At 42.2% G+C, this 20,112-nt stretch overlaps 1 protein-coding gene across 3 annotated transcripts in view; it reads right to left on the bottom strand.

Moving 5' to 3' along the window:
- The window catches only part of LOC149155720 (protein TIC 62, chloroplastic-like), a 377,018-nt gene that overhangs the window by 138,539 nt on the left and 218,367 nt on the right, over positions 1–20,112 (bottom strand). The window lies entirely within an intron of this gene.

Raw genomic sequence — 20,112 nt, 5'->3', positions numbered from 1 at the left:
GCCACCCACCTATTCGACTTGGACCCCACCATTGTTTCTTTTCAACTTTTTTAATTGTATCACAACTTACTATTTTTGGCAGTTTTTTGGGTCCTAAACTTCCAGAGCCGTTTTAAGGGACTAAAAGATGTTTTCAGGGAAAACGGAGAGACTGGAAAAGTCTAAAACCAATCTACCAATTTGTTTTCAGCCTTCTCTTCGAGGTATTCGAAACGAGCTATTATGATAGCCAAATGGAGATCGTATGCCAAAGTTACGACCTCGAGAAGTTGATGTACCAATTTACCCAAACGGGGCCCACAATTTTGGTGCTTCATCTCCTATGGTTAGGTTTTTGGATGTTAGGGTTTTCCATTGTTTCTCAATAATAAATAGGTCTTTGAGCCTCATTGTAACACAGTTCAGAGGCATGTAGTCGCCACATCTCTTCTCAAAGATAAACTACCATCAACCGAGCTAGTTTATTTTTATTTCTGTATGTAAGCATATTTCAGTTCTTTGATATCAATGAAATGAAGTTTTATTTCTACTGCATCTCCGTGTATATGGGTATTTCTGTATTTTTTTGCGTTCCTGCATAAATTTGGATCGAGATGGATGAATGTTGATGTTTGGATCTCTTCATTTTTGTCTTGGAGCTTTTATATTGGCATATGATGATGATTGGAAATACTTGTTCTCACATGTAAGTGCTATTTAAATTCTATTTTGTTCTTTTCATGTCACATGCATGTTGCTGGGAATTTCGCTATACTAGGCTGAAATTTGTTGCTTTTCTTGTGTGAAATGGTGGAAATTTGTCTTTTATTAGCGTTGCATCATGTCATGGGCCATTTTCGAATAAGTGAATGTTCCTAGAGATATGCTGTCAAAAGTTTATCTCGATAACTCATCAGATATTGCATATCGAAGTATAAAGACCTTGAAGTAATTGTCCCATGCCCTAATTGCCATGCGAAATTGTTCTAAAGGCCTCCTTGACCAAGTGAAATCACTCCAAGCATTGGAATCATCTTGACTCCATTTTTCCCAAAGGATTAGGCATTGATCCTCCATAGGTGATCACCTAAAAGCATATTTTTCTCACCTTTCTCTCTTTCTCTCTAGGACTATCCTACATAGGGCACCTAGGGCATCAATTATCTCACGATCTAGCCATCCCAATACTTCGACTTTTGGTCCACAACTGCGTTAGTGTGTCCTCAAGAAGCCTTCCAAATTTCATGAGATTCTAACAATGGGATCATGAGATATCGCAAGCCCTATCTCGAAGACATATTCTTGCCCTTGGTTTCCCGTAGGTTAGAAACTCCACTGGGATCCTTGCATTGCCTTTCATCGAAAACTCGTTCCTTGATCCCTTTCCCCTCCCTGATTAGGTCAAGCATATCATTGGTTGCTAAATCCTATCCCCTTGAACGAACCTCGGGTCCACTTGGTCTCATGTGGCCCATGCACTATGAAGGTTAATTCTTCAAAGATCACCTGGAACCCAAGTTTACACAAGAATTCTAGGGCTTAGGGATATCCTTATAAGACAAATACTCAAAACGTAACTCTAGAAATTTTCCCCAAGCCCTTCCTAGAGAGCCTTCCATCTTGTCTTCCAAGACAAGCAAGCCTCATATTTGAGCCTCTCTTGTGAATAGGCTTCCAGGATCACCCCTCACCCTATCATTGGTCCATCCATTTCGTGATCCTTATCATAACGAGTCTCCTCCCATCGGTGAAAGTTCTTAAAGAGTAGGGAGCCTTAGCCAAGGTGACAATGGGTTATCACTCCATTGTTGCCCTTAGCCTAGTAATAACCCTTCAAGCATCCCCTTTTAGGACACTTGCTAATTTGAGTAGTAACAGGTTGCATACTTTCTGTGTAGGGTCGAACCCTTGTACCAACTTGTTTGAAGGGTTGTGAGACCTATTTTGGAGGGCCGAGAGGACTGTCAAAGAGTTGGAGCAAGGTCGCATCTCTTAGAGGTTCAGCGCAAAGTTTAGTATGCTTGTGCAAAAGGTCTTTGCAAAGAATAAGGAGGCTGAAGTTAGGGCTTCTTTGAAGTGGCCGCAGAAGCCCTAAAGTGGACCGAAAATCTCAGTACTCCTTTGCATAGGTCCGAGCTTTTATAGGACAAGAGAAGCATGTTTGATTGACCTTTTCTATTTGAATATTGCTAGTAGGAACAGGTATGTTAGTTAGCTTTCATGATAATGTTTTTGAAATTAGACAAAATTGTATGGCAACTTGTACAGTATGGAGGGTTGTTAGTTAGTTGATAGAATAGCCTCCAGTACCATCCCTTGTGAAGGACTTTATGGGTTATTGGTAGGCAGTCGTGAGATGCTCTCAAGATTGATTTTGAGGAACCCTAGTTGCAGTAATGCATACAGTGATGTATGACAATAACATTTGGGCTTATGACAGTAATGCATGGAAGTGGCATTTGGCAGTGGTTTGACAGTGATGAATGTCAGTTATACTTGCTCTTATGTTTTGATTGTAACAATGATGTTTGAGCAGTGATTATGACAGTGATGTTTTGGGCAGTGAGACTTGTTTCCTAGACAATGATTGATATGATATATGGCAGGGATATCTATGATATATTGTAGTGATATCTATAATATATGATTGACATATGGCAGGGATATCTATGATGTAGGACAGTGACATACTTATGCTTATGGTAGTGATATCTTCTGCAACGTATGGCAATATAGTATGCTATATAACAGTGACCTTGATGTATGACAATGATCTTACGACAAGTAATGTAATGACTCATGACTGTGATGTGACAAAGATCTATGTTACCTATCGTGACTTTGAGGCAACCCTATATGGGGCATAGAGAATGCCTCTTTGACTGACTTATGAGGATCATTTAAGATCCCAGGTTGGCCCTATGAGGCCTAATGTGTTGATTTGGGGTACCATCAGATGTGCTCTAGCCATGAAAATTGGTGGAGAGGCTAAAGCACATAAGATCTCCAAGTCCAAAAAATGGTTTGGACAGATTTTACCGATTTGGGAGATATTAAAATAATTAATATTTTTAATGGATTTCCTAAGTCTAAACTTAGGAAAAATAAAATATTAATGGGTATTAATATAAAACTGGGTTAGAAGGTTCCAAATGTCATGGATCAAGCCAAATCTAATCTTAACCGTTGATTAGAGATTTAATATCAGTCGTTGATGGACCAATGAAAAAAGTATAAGAAGAGGCTTGAGGATCCGTTGGAGGACACACCAAGAGAGATCAAGAATTTGATTTTTTGGGGCAGGGTTTGCTAAGGAAATCGAGTGAGTGATCAAAGTTGCAACTGAGGGGCAGTGAATACATAGAAGAGAGGCAGAGTTGGTACCAGAAAGGCAGCGTAGAGCCTAGTGAGGTTGATGCAGAGGCAGCCAAGAGCTACGCAAAGCCAGAGAGGCAAGCGTGTGAGACGCAAAGGGTCTAGGGGCTGATGCAGAGGCTAGCAGAGCTAACACAAGGCCTAGAAGCAGAGCTGAAGGATTTCGTGGGACAAACTGGGAGCTCGTAAGCCAGATAGGGTGACGCAATCCCTATTAGCGTAATGCAGAGCAGCAGAAGCTGCAATTGTTGCTGTGGGATTGTTCATCCGGTGATTTATCAGCTGAAATATCTGTCTACAAGTGAGAGGTACTACTGCTGAGGGCATTCTTTGTTGGGTTAGCCATTTCTGGCACCCTGGTTGTATTCTGAAAACTGCATAATAATAAAACCCTCTGAATAGATGCACCGGTGTTCTCGCATTGCGTTTTTCCGGGGACATTAGTCCAAAAAATAACAGTGTCACTTGTGTGCTTGTTTACTTTCAGTTGATGATTTGTTGATGTTGATATTGTACTCGTATTTATTTTCATAATTTACATGGTAAATAACTTGTTAAGTAATTGAACGAGTAGGAAGAAATAAATCAAATAGTGCAGGAAGAATTTCTAACGAGTTAAACTTAAAAATTCCAACATGGTATTAGAGCGTGGTTGCAGATCATAGGATAATTGAAAGCATCAGCTAGCAGAGCAATAGCAACAAAAATAGCTTTCCCGAGTGACAGAAGTTGTTCCTAGCAGAAAGCAGCGAGGAAGGGGTGACGCAGAGGGCCTGCGTCATCAGTTCGAGCCAGAGGAGGATCAACGTAGAGGCAGAGAGGAGCAAACTTGACCTACGTGTGCCTGGTCATCTTTCTCAGTCAAGAAGGATTAACATTGTGGCCAGGAGGTGCAAATTTTGTTGGTGCCAAGATTGCGCAGAGCCTAGAGGCTCAGACCTTCGGTTGCTGGGGCATAGGAGGCTGTGGGAAATTTGCGGAGCGACGCTGGTGAGGTACTGTGGTCAGAACAGTACCTAACAAGGCAAGACCAAGGTTGAGGGAGTTGTTGCTGAGGCGGATTTCTAGCCAAGGAATCTGGATCAGTGGTGCAATTGCACAGACGATCAGAGTGGGGCAACTCGACGTTGGCAGAAGGATTTCCAGAAGGGAAATGGAGACTCAGGTAGTCAAACCGAGGACTTCTAGACAGGAAGTTGAGAGCCTCGGAGGAGTCGACAGAAGAGCAGCGAGATGGTCGTGATGGGCTGAGAGATCAGGATAGGTTGGACGGAGCGTCCAACTTTATGGTTTGGAAGGCCAGGATCTTGTCCATTCTAGACAGATACCGCATCAAGGACTTTGTCTTGAAAACGATAGTGATCCCAGTTGACCCAGCTGAAAATGAGAAGTATGAGGAGACAATGGCCAGAGCGAAGTGCATCATCCTTGATGGGGTCAAGGATCATATAGTGCCACATATTGCTGAAAAGGACACGACAAATGCAATGTGGGAGGCCCTAAAGAAATTGTACCAACATACTTTCGTGCAGAGGAAGATGTTACTTGAAAATCAGCTGCGGTCATACCAGATGCAGAAGGGAGAGCAGATAGATGTCTTCCTCGGTCGATTGAAGGAGATCCGGGACCAGCTGACTTCCATAGGGGCCATGCCGGATGAGGAGATGTTGGTGAGGACCACACTGAATGCAGTTTTTGAGGATTGGGAAGTGTTTGTCCAAAGCATACTAGGCAGGTCGAAGCTTCCAAATTGGGAAGAACTATGGGCGGCTCTTCGTCAAGAAGAGATCAGACGGCTGACCAAGGCAGGGAGTAGCGATAAAGGGATCAGGATCAAGAAGGAGGAAGAAGAGGATGCAGCTCTAGCATCTGCAGGAAAGCAGGAGAAGCGGAAGAAGAAGGACCTCTCCAAGGTCAAGTGCTTCCATTGTGGGGAGCTGGGTTATTTTGCGAACCAGTGTCCGAGGAAGAAGATCAAGGGAGAGGCTTCCGAGACCAAGGCAGCGCCAGCAAAGGCGGTGAAAGAAGTCAAGGAGGATGACGACTGTGCCATGAGTGCTCATGCGTCACTTGAGAGGAAGTGGGGTGACATTGAGTTGTAGTCAGACGGACTATAGGCGATGAGGGGCAAGATCATTGAGGTACACAACCTCTTGGATTATACCTTGCTACGGGAGCCCCGAAGAGGAGTAGCAGGACCGGCAATTGTCAGTAGAGACAGATGCAGATGGAGCGGTAGAGAATGCTACAGTGCAGGAGACCCAGGACAGCGCAGAGGCTAGCAAGATACAACAGTGTGAGAAGCACGGAAGTATTGCACCAGTGCAGGATGGCACGGAGCGCTGTGCAACAGTGCGAGATGCATGGAGTTGTTGCTGCAGCGCAGAGGTCAGTAGAGGGTGCACTTGTTAGCAACAAAGGGAGCTTCAACATCAGGAGAGCCTCTAGCCTGACAGGGATGTTAGAGTTGGGTGGATCAGTTACTTCCTTCTCAGTAACTGGGTTGCAATGCAGCAGTTAGCAGTGGCAGTGCTATGGGCAGCACGATGTAGTGTGAGGAGAAGGGGATGCAGTACACGATGCAGCAGTGCAGAGGATGTTGGGCTGGGAGGCCTAGCATTAGCACAGGGATCGATGTTGGATAATCAGGGTGATACTCAGTGAGGAGTATTACTAGAGCACAATCCTCGCTAAGAGGGAGTGTTGATTTGGGGTAGCATCGGGTGTGCTCTAGTCATGAAAAGTCGTGGAGAGGCTAAAGCACATAAGATCTCCATGACCCAGAAATGGTTTGGGCAAATTCTAACCAGTTTGGGAGATATTAAAATAATTAATATTTTTAATGGAGTTCCTAAGTCTAAACTTAGGAAAAATAAAATATTAATGGGTATTAATATAAAACTGGGTTAAAAGGTTCCAAAACTCATGGATCAAGCCAAATCTAATCTTAATTGTTGATTTGCGATTTAATCTCGGTCGTTGATGGACCAATGAGAAAAGTATAAGAAGAGGCTTGAGGGTCAGTTGGAGGACACACCAAGAGAGATCAAGAATTCGATTTTCTGGGGCAGGGTTTTCTGAGGAAATCGAGTGAGTGATCTGAGTTGCAGCTGAGGGGTAGTGAATACATAGCAAAGAGGCAGAGTTGGTACCAGAGAGGCAGCGCAGAGCCTAGTGAGGTTGACGCAGAGGCAGCTGGAGGCTACGCAGAGGCAGCCAGGAGCTGTGCAGAGCCAGAGAGGCCAGCGTGTGAGACGCAAAGGGTCTAGGGGTTGACGCAAAGGCTCCAGAAGTTGATGCAGAGGCTCCGGAAGCTGACGCAGAGGCTAGCAGAGCTAATGCAGGGCCTAGAAGCAACACTCGAGGATTTCGTGGGATAGACTGGGAGATGGTAAGCCACATAGGGTGACGCAGTCCCTATCAGAGCGATGAGAGTAGCAGAAGCTGCAATTGTTGTTGTGGGATTGTTCATCTGGTGTTTTATCAACCGGAATATCTATCTCCAAGTGAGAGGTACTACTGCCAAGGGCATTCTCTGTTGGGTGAGCCATTTCTGGCACCTTGGTTGTATTCTGAAAACTGCATAATAATAAAACCCTCTGAATAGCTGCATCGGTTTTCCCACATTGGATTTTTCTAGGGACATTAGTCCAAAAATAACGGTGTCACTTGTGTGCTTGTTTACTTTCAGTTGATGATCTGTAGATGTTGATACTGTACTTGTATTTATTTTCAGTATTTACATGGTAAATAACTTGTTAAGTAATTGAACAAGTAGGAAGAAATAAATCAGATAGTACAGGAAGAATTTCTAACGAGTTAAACTTAGAAATTCCAACATAATGTGATTGATGATGAAAGATATGTCTCATTCTTATTGTACTCTATACCTCTGTTGAACATTTGATGAATATCTTAGAAGAAGAATCTGGTTGGGTTTTCCCCCTCGTGTGGTTTTGCCCTGGTCTTTGACCTAAATCCTGGTGTCTTTATTGTGTATGCTTTTCTTCTATTGTTCCTTACTGTTCCAGCTTTTGTTGCATTGTTAATATTATTGTCTCTCTATATAATTTCTTATGATGATATGGGATGAATATAATTATTGAAAAAGTTTTAAAATGCGATTATCTACAATAGAGAACAATCTAGCCCAAAAATTAACAATTTTTTAAAAATTAGAACATTGACAAATATGAATGGTTATGATATCTATCTACTAATTTACTAATTTAGTAATTACAATTTTATAATTTTGGAACTAGATAGTTTATTAATTTAATACAGTAATGATGTTCACAGTTCAATGTTCATTGCTAATGTTAGCAACAATTGCTCAAGCACATAAGAAACTAGAAATTTATAAATATCATGATTGATAAATAAAACTAGAAATTTAGAAGTAGAACGTAGATATTTAAACCATAGATTGTGGATTTTTCATTAAGTCATCAAAATCAAAATGTATTACATAGATACTGAGGGAATTCCACTAGAAAATACAAAATAGAGTAGATATAAAATAGGTAGGAATATCATAGCTCATCAACGGTATTGGTCGTGACTCACTAGTCACAACTCTATCAATAGTCCAGATCCTCCTCCATGTCATAATCGCCATCACTAGCACTATCATCTGATTCTGCTCCATCCTCCTCTATGCCCAATCCAAGATCCCCTGCTACATTTGTTGGTGTGGAAGATGACCCCTCAAGAGACTCATCATCAAAACTGACTGGCTATAGAACTGGGTCATTAAGATCCATGATGGCTAATGCCTCATGAACATACACGAAATTGAAAAAAATAAATCAAATCAAGACGCGACACTTGTTACTTTGAGATTTTAGTGGGACATGTGTCCTAAAATCAGGACACATTAGGGCACATCATCGACATGGCCCAAACATGTGTGTTGATTTTAAGACACATTGAAAAACATGTCGAACATGTTTTATGGGTCATGTCATGTCCGACACATGAAATATGGGACATGAGACCCCGAAGGTCGTGTCTTGTGACTTAGGTTTATGATAATAACTCCTATGCTCAAATTCCATCAATAAATACAATGCTAATAATCTCAAGGAGTATAATCACGCACTTTGCATTAATCATTTTCCTCTAGGAATTGTTACCGCTCAAACTAGCAGGGGTCCTAGGAGGGGATCCTAAAAGGGAAACTACTAGATTAAGGGCAACAATGGAGCGATATCCCACTATCACCTCAGCTAAGGCTCCCTACTCTTTACGGACTTTCACCGATGGGAGGAGACCCCATATGAAGGGAATCACCATAAGGATGAATCAATGAAGAGTAAAGGAGTGATTCCTAAGGCCTATTCGCAAGAGAGACTCAATTGTACGGTTTGCTTGCTTGAGAAGCAAGGTGTAAGGCTCTCTAAGAAGAGCCAAGGGAGTTTCAAGGGCTAGGGTTTGCAAATGAGACTTATCAAGGAGGAACCTAGTCCTAGAAACCCTTGTGAAAAATTGGTTTCCAAATGGTCTTTGTAAAATTATCTTCCAAAAGTTGCGGGGCCACACAAGACCAAGTGGACCCAAAGTTAGGTCAAGTTGGTGGAGTTGATCAATTAGAGGTCTGCTCCCACTTTGTTATCCATGGTTTGTAAGTTCCTTTACCTGATTATTCTAATGACTGATTGTACTGGAAGCCTAGGGGACGCATTGGATCTTATGCAAGATTGCAGGTGGTTCCAATTTGGGTTTGGCTTCCCTATATGGAATCCTGACCCCCGGAAGTCCACATTGGCACATGTAGGGTGTGCATAGAGAGCCATGGTCCTCCACAGCAGCAGACAAACACTCCACAGATCTTCATGGATATTCAGATACTACTAGTGATCCACTTTTGGGATGATGGTGACATGATTGGTACACTAAGCTCGGCGGGCCCCCACAGGAGCCCCACACTCTTGGCAGGTGTCCCAGCACTTGTACGATGTCATGGCAGTATTCATTCCACCACCTGGACCATTGCAGAGGATCTACAGACATCTCTAATTCATATGGAGACCCATGGGGTCATTGATGTGCCCTCAGATCCACTGAGAGCACCACAGGTCTACTACTTGGAGAACAAGGGGCCACCCCCTTGTCCATCATATTCCGAGGAATTTATTCCTCAATATGGCACTTTAGGATGTTATTGAGCCTTTGGAGGGCCCTACGACATGCATACACCATTATTTGGTCCCTTGTGAGGCTTGTTTTTACATTATGAGCTATTATGGTGGGCATGTCACCATTAGGGGTTATTATTTGCACATTATTTTATCATTAGCGGCCCATAAGCTAATTCGAACTCCTTAGGAGGCTATATATTTATGTTAGATACATTCATTTGTATCATCACTGGACTTGGGATCTCTCTAATCACAGAGAATTTTCGCACTTTTTCCTTGGTGGATATTTTTGGAGATGGATGAATTTTGATGTATGGATTTGGGCTATTTCTCATGTCTTGGAGCTTTATTGAGAAAACGAAATGCTGGTTGGATATACTCTATAACATCGTAAGTAAATTTTGATGCTATTATTCTTGGTGTTGCACACTACTAAAATTAGGGCTAGTCGTTGCATTATCCAAATGTGGAATTGAACATGTTTAAGCTAATTTAATGTATGGGCCAATGTTATATGAATGAAATGTCCTAGAGATTTATTTATCTTGAGAAGCTTGCATCATTTGCATTGAAGTATAAATGCCTGAAGGTCACTTTTATTTTCTTTCTCTCAACATTGGACGAAGTTGACTTTCTGGGCCTCCTTGATCAAGAAACCAAGTTCTTACTCATCATTATCCTTGAATCCATATCCCCAAGTGAACTAGGCACCAATCCCTCAAAAAGGATGACCACTTCAACCCTCTTTTAACCATTTTCCCCTTTTTCCCCAAGTCTAGCCCCTTAGGTCACCTAGGGCATCAATTTCCCAAGAATTAACCCAAGGAAAAAATTCAATCTCCTATAGGCTATTGCGCTGGTGGGTCCCCTCCCTCTCCTCCACATTTGAGGCAATTTTAACGATGGAATCTCCAGGAATCGCAAGCCATAGCTTTACGATCGAATTGTGCCAAGGCATCCCCAAGGCTAGACTTCAATAGGATCAATTCAACCTTTCGAAGAAAGTATTCTTGTTTGGTCCTTCCCCTCACCTTGTCCAGGATAGGAGCATCATTGGTTGCCACATTCCATCCCCGAACCTAGGCTGGGTCTACTTGGCCCTGTGTGGTCCCACTTCTCAATAAAGACTATTTGTCAAGGACCATTTGGGAATCCAATTTTCCCAAGGATTATAGGGTTTAGGAAACTTGTTCATAGGCCTATCCTTTCTCCCTCAACCCTCCAATCCTCACCCCTTATCCCTGGTGAACAAAGTCCCTTGCTTAAAGAGCAAGCAAGCTCCATTCTTCACTCCATCCTTGGGAAAAGTTTTTTAGCGTCACTTCTCACCTATCCATTGACATCTACTTTACAAAGTGATCCCTACACTACCAGGACTCCTCCCACCAATGAAAGTTTGTAAAGAGCAGGGAGATTTAGCTGTGGTGACAGTGGGCTAAGCCTCCATAGTTTCCCTTGACCTAGCAGTTGCCCTTTTAGGAACCCCTTTTAGGTCCCCTGCTGGTTTGAGTGGTAATAGTCCCAAATGAAAAAAATTGGAACAAACACTTCACATAAAATTACCATTCACTTAACAGAAGATTTCCATGTAAAATTAAACAAATAGAGCATTGCAATCCCATAACACAATGAACAAGAAAATTCTCAGCTTTATTATATTAGATAAACTGGGGTTTACATGTGGATACAACCCATATAGCTGAGATAAATTGGCCTTAAGAATCTACTCTCATGTTGTGCTGGCCCTCCACCAAAACTGAATTGAAATGCCACTGCTAAGCTCTCTTGTGAATTCTGGATGAATTCACCAAGGGGAGATGGGTACTCGCCCAATCTCACTGAATCACCCGAGGGTTTCTGTCTTGGGGCTACCAATGGAGTAGAGAACCAGGTTCTCAACCTCTCATACAAGAAACAATATCAAATCCAAGATGTCTCCAAATGACCTCCTCCTCCTCTTTTATAGATCTGATGGATAGATCTCCAAGCCTCTAGAAGCATCTTATTTTATTATTTTATTATTATTCTAGAAGCTCCTCCATTGACTTTATCTTAAGTGACCTTTTAATTTTACTTTATTTCACTTAAATCACTTTTGACTCATTCCTCCAATTATTTGTTTTTCCTTAATTAAATGAGTAATTAAAGTCATTTTTAATTAAGGAAAGTGGTAAATCGCCCACCATACTTTCTTCGCCCACTGGAAGTCACTTCTCAGCATCCCATCTTGTATATCTTCTCGTTTTGGTTCCATCGAGCTATTACACTAAGGTGTTCTATCAAATATTCCTCTCGGAATGCAACCTTGAGCGTAATTAATTAAGTTATGCCCAATAATAACCCCGTTTTACGAGAATTATTAGAAAGTCACAGAACCAAAAACAAGATGTGCGGAACTACTCATGATGATGAATATGCCAAGCGAATGCCATTGAACCCCATAAAAACTCCTCAAAACTCCATCAGGACCCCTAATGACATAAACCTGCTCCACTGACCTGGCCATCCCTTGCCCTGGAAATCCACCCTGGCTATACTATGGAGAAAAATAAAAATGGGGACATTACAGTCCTCTCGCCCCAAGATTGCTTGCCCTCAAGCAATCCAAATCTGTGGACCAATCTGGTGGCCCAATGCAACTGAGACCCAATGCCCAGATCCCATACGAACCATTGGGTGATGCTCTGCTCCTGTGTCAACCCACCATGAACGGACCCCTCAATGCCCGAATCCCAGACCAATCTTTGACTAAACCTGTCATCAACAAATCCTCCTGGATCCCAATGCCACCAAGAACAAGTATCAAGGCTCCAAGGCTCCTACTGTGCTATAACTCCAACCATGAATGTTGCTCCATCCACCGCGTACCAACTCATCACCTCTCTCCAATCCAACCCTTGGCATAGACCAAGGTCAATCTCATCATGCTGATGTTGTGCTGAAATATTGATGAGTGGCCAGCCTACATCTTACTGCCAACTGAAGCATGTAATATCCCTCACCTTTAAGGGTTTCTACAATACAATGCTTTTGACTAAAAATGAGACTCCATCAATAGGGTACCAACTCATGATCTCTCGCCAATCCAATGCATGGACACTTGTGTAAGGAACAAGTCTACTGGGTTGATATGGGTCCCTGCTCAATTGATGATGCTCTATTTGGTCAATCAACCAAATCTGTCTAAGGAAACCTGCCCCTCGCTCTATAATAGGAAAAAGTGGGCAAGATGTGCTACAAGCTCTGTCTATGTACCCCTGGAGAGGGATGCCCTCTGAAAGTACCGCAACTCTGATAGTTGCCTGTGCAAGTACCTACACATCATCAAAGGGTTGGCCCAAAGATGGATGTACCACCATCTCTAAAAGATACAACCTCATCTGGCCGAAAAATCCACCCTCATCTAGTCTACCAACCTCCTGCAAAACTATCCTGTCAGAACCTCGCTCCTCCTGAGGACATATGTCCGCAAATACTGCCACCCTGCTAGCTATCTATACATCTGTCTGCTCCTCATCAATGGCTGACCCCAAGGGTGGTTGCTCATCCTCCACCATCACAAGCTCAATATGAACCTCCAACTGGCTCTCCCCAGAAGGCTCATCATGCATACTGCGCACATCCTCCTCCTCAACTGACTCATGCTCCACAATATGCGGACCATGCTGAATCCCCATTGGTGACTCATCATCCTGAATGTCACCCATAGGGTCCACTGACTGCTCATCATATGAATCTGGCCTGCTGTCAACGACTCTACATGACTCATGCTCCTCGAAGGCGTCCTTGTATGAACCCATGGACTCGTCCAAAGAAGAATCCTCACCCTAAGGGTCAGAAGCAATCTCCACCTGCTCTACCTCTATCATCTCCTCAATGTCACTCAAGCATGAGTGGTTAGGTCCCTTGCAAATGAAGCAAAGTCCCTTCCTTCTCAACTCATTCCTACTGCATGATCCCCCAATCCTGAGTAGCTCCTCCCTGGTCAACTGTCTCCTGAACAACCCAATGTTTTGCTTAACCTACCTTTCAGCTAGCCCATAAGCATCAAGTGAGACCAACTGCCCTCTCCTCCAAATAGACAACAATTGAGACTGCAAATCCCGACAAATGGCATCACGACCTCTCATACATGATGACAATATGGATTGCATGTGTGCTATGACTGTGTCAGGATGATGTTTCCTAATGCTGAAGAAGCATTGGAAAATTTGCAGGATCAAATCATCGCACTCTAGATCAAACATGATTTCATAAGTCCTAGTCATGGCCATAACTTCTAAAATATCAAGCTTCTTCCCAAAGGTAGAGCCTACACTGTGGTCCAAGTCTTGGAAAGTTTCTACTACCAGTCTGAAAACTCTCCTCATAACATCATCATTATAAGGAGCTATAGGGGCAGTTAGTCTCATGATGTTACTGAAACAAGATGCAACCAGAAGTCTAACCCCTTCACAAGGTTCCTCTAAGAATTTGTGTTGTATGAGAGCAAGCATAGCTGGTTTTAGAGCCCAAATTAGTTTCTTCCCTTCTAACCGGCTCACTTTGGAAAGTAGTGCATCTAGTTCATCTAGTTTGAAAAGGACTTTACATGTGACCTTCATGCATTTTAAATCTGTCCCAAGTGCAAATATTTTGTGCCCTATTTCCTGCCCCTTCTGCGCATCCTTTGGCTATTCTCTCTGAAGAATGGCATAGACACCCTTTGAGAAAGGCCTACTGTTATGCTTGGTTTTCTGGGGTATATCATCATCCATTGAGGTGTTATTGTGTTGGTTTATGAAGTATTTTAGATACTCCATTTTTATTGTAACAATACAAGGTTATGATAAGCAATGCAAGGCATAACCAATCACCTTACATCCATCAACAATACATTGTCCAACAATCTATGGGAATGCTAACAACAATGATACATATTACTGACAACTCTCCAATAATACTCAACACTCTTTACTGACCCAGAAATTTACACAACGATAACATCACACAGGCAGCCTTGAAAGTATAAAGAGTATAGTGAATAGAAAAGAATGATGAACCTAGAATAAATATCAACTAGGCACCCTACGACACAGGACGTTTTCATCTAGAGCCACTACATTGTATGATTGTCTCACTGGAACAACTTTCAATTTTTCCCAGAATACACGCACAACAGCGAAGTGAATAATACATGCCCGCCCAAGTGACAAGCAAAGTCATTCTTCATGCCTAGACAATCAACAATAGCCCACAATACGCAAATGATTTGACTAGCAAATGAACTGTGAGGAATGTGGCCTTCTTCTTAGTGTCCAGAACTCGTTCCCAATGGGCAATAGTCTTGTTTCTCACGGTGTGTATGAGGAACTCCTCTTTCCTTGACTGAAAACTCGGCCCACACAACTTAAGTAGCACCTAGATTCCTTATACAGTTCGATCTCCAATTGAATTTCTTTTGACTGTAATGATGGCTTAACCACAACTTTGCGTTCCAATGTACGTTGATGACGCGGCCCTTGTCCTGCACGATTTTGGCCCCACGAAAGAACCCGTCACCAAATTTCAACCTCTGCACGACCCTAAAACCGCATGCACATGAAAATAGCAAGCTAAGTCCTTTGTTTTTGCTGCGTGAGGAATAACAATTTCGGCTCATGTTCCAAGTAAGCTCTGCCAAACGTAACAAGATAGAGGTATGTCGCTTTGCGCCTGATCAAATAGTAACAAGACGCCATGCTGATTCGACCCAATCGCGCCTCTAAGTTACACTGCCAATTCACGTTGATAACTTCACCCGAAAGCGATTCTATCCAATGCAGCGGCTACAACATTTACCTTTGACGTAGGAATTCCCCTTTTGGTCCACGGTCAAACCATATACACCATGCTTCCCTATTGAAATCGGTTTGTACTCTGCCTCGACAGTGTCACTGTTCAGCCTCTGTCAATGAATTTTTGCCAGCATATGACTCTCGTTCGACAAGAATAACTCCCATGCACTGATTTATTTCTGCCACGAACGCCCCTGCTATATTCAGGATTATTCATTTGTTCTTGGTGGCTTCCCTCTTAGCACTTATCCGAATTCCTCGATCTGGCAACCCGAAAAATTGGACTGTGCCAATGTTCTAAAGTTGATGATTCCTCCTTTGGCGTGTCCGTTCAGCTCTCCACGCCCAGCTGCCACAAGCATAAGAGTGTGATGAGATGCGGCCTCAACTTCGTGATGTTGCTCTCACTGTGACGTTGTTATTTTGTGGTTCCCAGAGCAAGAATTCGTCACCCCTCTTCACAGTCACGATCATATTGTAGTTGGAAGACTTGAATTCCTCCCCAGACTGCAAATAAGAATCGGCTCTTCAAAATTAGGTTTGACCCTTCAAATAATTTGGCAGGTGCCAATCGCACTACATTTTTGTCACTCACATAGCAACAACTTTGAAGTGGCCGCTCTCCAAGGTCTGTTCCTAGGTTGTCACGATAATGAAATCGACCTTGCAAACAACCGTTGCCATCCTTTAAGCGTTAAAGCTCCAAGCTCTGTGACGGAATCACAATTTAACTCAACCTCCACAAAATAAAACTATCAGCCACAAAATCTTTGGTAACGTGGGCCCCAAACTTGCTCACAGCTCACGATTTGGCCCAAGGTCGCTCTTCAATTGATTATTCTCGGCCCTTCTAAAATTCCTTGATGATTCCGTTAGAACTTTCATGTAATGAACTTTGGCCAAAATAATTTTTCTCCCCTGCCTTGAAAATTTCGGCTTCACAGTGTAAAATAAAATGAATCTCGCTTCTTCAATTGAAAGATTCCGTCATGAGTTTCTCAGCTCTCTCTTCAATATTTTGACGGTTGCCTTCTGAAAAGCAAATATATGTCGATTCCCTTTGGCCCCTTCGCAAATTTGGATTGACGGCTTTTCACACTTATGAACATTGGGTTTAATTTGTCGAATGATTATTATGTATTAGACAAATTGCTCATGGAACAAAAAATTGTCGATCATTTTGTTGAACACTTGACATGCAAACTGTTCAGATCCAACAATGCCTAAAAAATAATAAGCCCTTGATCTCCCTCTAAAGTTGATCTGAAAAACCATCAAGAACCAAAATAACCACAACTAAAAACTGAAAACCTGCACATTGAGCCAAGATCAAGGCTCTGATACCACTATAATGTCCCAAATGAAAAAAATTGGAACAAACACTTCACATAAAATTACCATTCACTTAACAGAAGATTGCCATGTAAAAATAAACAAATAGAGCACTGTAATCCCATAACACAATGAACAAGAAAAATTCTCAGCTTTATTATATTAGATAAACTGGGGTTTACATGTGGATACAACCCATATAGCTGAGATAAACTGACCTCAAGAATCTGCTCTCATGCTATGCTGACCCTCCACCAAAATTGAATTGAAATGCCACTGTTAAGCTCTCCTGTGAATTCTGGATGAATTCACCAAGGGGAGATGGGTACTTGCCCAATCTCGCTGAATCACCCGAGGGTTTCTGTCCTGGAGCTACCAATGGAGTAGAGAACCGGGTTCTCAACCTCTCATACAAGAAACAATATCAAATCCAAGATGTCTCCAAATGACCTCCTCTTTTATAGATCTGATAGATATATCTCCAAGCCTCTAGAAGCATCTTATTTTATTATTTTATTATTATTCTAGAAGCTCTTGCATTGACTTTATCTTAAGTGACCTTTTAATTTTACTTTATTTCACTTAAGTCACTTTTGGCCCATTTGCTCCAATTAATTTTTTTCCTTAATTAAATAACTAATTAAAGTTATTTTTAATTAAGGAAAGTGGTAAATCTCCCGAGTCCCACCATACTCTCTTCGGCCACTGGAAGTCACTTCGCAACATCCCATCCTGTAGATCTTCTCGTTCCGGTTCCAATGAGCTATTACACTAAAGTGTTCTATCAAATACTCCTCTCAGAATGCCACCTTGAGCGTAATTAATTAAGTTATGCCCAATATTAACCATATTTTATGAGAATTATCAGAAAGTCACAGAACCAAAAACAAGATATGCGGAACTGCGCATGATAATGAATATGGCAAGCGAATGCCATCAGACCCCATAAAAACTACTCAAAACTCCATCGGGACCCCTGATGACATAAACCTACTCCACTGACCTAGCCATCCCCTGCTTTGGAAATCCACCCTCGTCCTCCTATGGAGAAAAATAAAAATGGGGACATTTTAAATTAACCATATTCCCTAAGTTTAGACTTAGGAAATATTAAAAAAAAATGCTTAATGATCCGAATTGGATTATTATATTGTTTTTCATCCATCTCGATGCATTTAGAGTGGAAAAAGTGGAGGAATCGACTCACGGGACTATTTTTACCGGCGGGACCCAGTTTGGCAAAGTAGGGTCTGAAACCTTCCAAGAGTGTTTTGAGGCATCAAACGATGTTTTTTTGGGTGTAACACTTTTCTGCGTAAGAACAACATCTTTTCTTGCTATTCTACACAGAAAGTTTTCCAATGGCGCAAGAATAGCGTCAATCGGAGTCCATATGCAAAAGTTATGCCACTCAGAAGTTGACCTTCCTGTTTTCACTCCTATAGCTTAGGAGGATGTTGCGTCAACCCCCATTATTCATGGAAACGGAGCTAGCCACGTGTTTGTGATGTAAAAGACTCTAGAAGAGTCTATTTTGTAACTCTAGTTAAGAGTTGATGTAGTCAAAATTAACCACTAGTAGGCTATTGGGTTGTGTTATAACCAGGCAACTAGGGAGAAGAGGCATTCAATTCTTTCGAGAGCATTTTGTTCCATAGCTAAGCAAAGATAGCCAGGAGAGATAGGAGGTAGAGCACATAGAGAGGATTTTTGCATTGTAGCAGCCCACGAGCCACAGACATTACTTCTTTGTATCTACAACCATATTTCCAAACAGAAAAAGAGAGCAAAGTGACCTCACCTTCCAGCTGGGTTTTCTCCCAAAAGGGTTTCCCAGAGAGCATATCTTGTGTCTTATGTGTGTGTGAGCTTATTTTGTCATTCTCTACTTTTCTGCTTGATTTACTTTTACATGCATGCACTAATTACATTTGATTTTACAGATCTAGAAATTAAATGAAACTGTAATAGTGTAGAATCTCAGATTTTTTCATATAATATTATCAGATCTATTGTGGCGAACTATCCAGTGGACTATCCACGGCAGTTTACAGATCATTTGGTATTGGAGCAGGTTTCTTTGGGTATTTTGTGGATATTGCAAGGATCTAGATCGACAAGGCCAAAAATCATAAAACCCTAATCATGGGCGACAAATTTGTAAACAAACCTCGTGATCCTGCAGAGGTGAGGTTTTCGTAGCTCGAAGAACAAGTCGCGGATATAAACTGCAATGTAAACCTCCTCATGGCGGACCTAAGCAATAAGCTAGGGATATTTGGAGAAGGGGGTTCGAATTCAAAGGACAAATCAGAAGGTGGATTGAGAGATCGAGAAGACGCAGATAACCAGCTGAAGAAAGAACCCGAAAAAGATCAACCTAGTTCGAGTGCCGTGAACCAATCCCTGTTTAAAGTGGAAGCAAAAGTCGATATCAAGCCATACCACGGCGAGATCAACTCTCTGAAGCTGAGCCACTGGATGCAGCAACTGGAAGTTTATCTCAGTTTCCATCAGATCAAGGAAGGGCAAAAGATCTCATTCGTGTGGCTGAAATTGGAGGGCCATGCACTGACTTGGTGAGAGAGCCACACGGAAACCCTAAAGTTGGAGGGAGAACTTCTAGTGACTAAGTGGGAGGATTTCAAAACCATCATTAAATCACAATTTTATCCGATTGGGTACGTGGAAAACCAGTGGATCCAGTGGCATTACTTTAGGCAAAAGCCAGACCAAAATGTGCAAGAGTACATCACAGAATTTAGAAAGATGGCTATAATGTTGGGTATCCCTCCAAAGAACCCAGTTGTACTCCTCGAGTATTTAGGGGGTCTGCACCACCATCTACGTGAGCAAGTAATGTTGTTCAAGCCCAAACGGTGGACAAGGCTTGTGTACAGGCACAGTACCTAGAGATTATAGGCCTGAAAAGAGCGCAATCAAGTGGATCGAAGCAAAAGGAGCAACAAGACGCTTCTAAGGAGGGGAAGAAGAAGCAAAAAGAGGCAAAAGATAAAAAGACAACAACCACAGCACACCAGTGCAAAGATCCTAGCAACCACTACAACCACTGCAACATTGATGGCCATACAGAGGAGAAGTGTTGGAAGTTGCATCTAGAGCTAAACCCGAAGAACAAGAAGAAAGATAATAAGAAGAAGAATCTCATGGCCACTGATTTGAGCAACCAAGTTGAAATCAACTCAGACATGGATGAGAAGATTGTTTGTACATCAGTGCAGAAGGAGGTGAATCTAAGTAGCCTTCAGTAACAAGAAGAGAAAGAAATGACCAAACTCTTCCATGTAAAGATACAAGTCAAGAAGACAAAGATTGATGTTCTGTTTGACTCAGGATCGCAGGCGAATCTCATTGCAGCAGATCTGGTCAAGAAGTTGGGGCTAGAAGTTCGTGATCATCCAAACCCATATCCACTGAGATGGGTACATAAGGATGCAGAGCTGAAGGTA

The sequence above is a fragment of the Pinus tabuliformis genome, chromosome 9, assembly GCF_031772625.1.
Source record: "Pinus tabuliformis cultivar Carrire ecotype Pingquan chromosome 9, CPIR1, whole genome shotgun sequence".
Taxonomy (NCBI): domain Eukaryota; kingdom Viridiplantae; phylum Streptophyta; class Pinopsida; order Pinales; family Pinaceae; genus Pinus; species Pinus tabuliformis.
The sequence above is the reverse complement of the archived record's forward strand: the minus strand, read 5'-3'. Positions and strand labels throughout refer to the sequence as shown.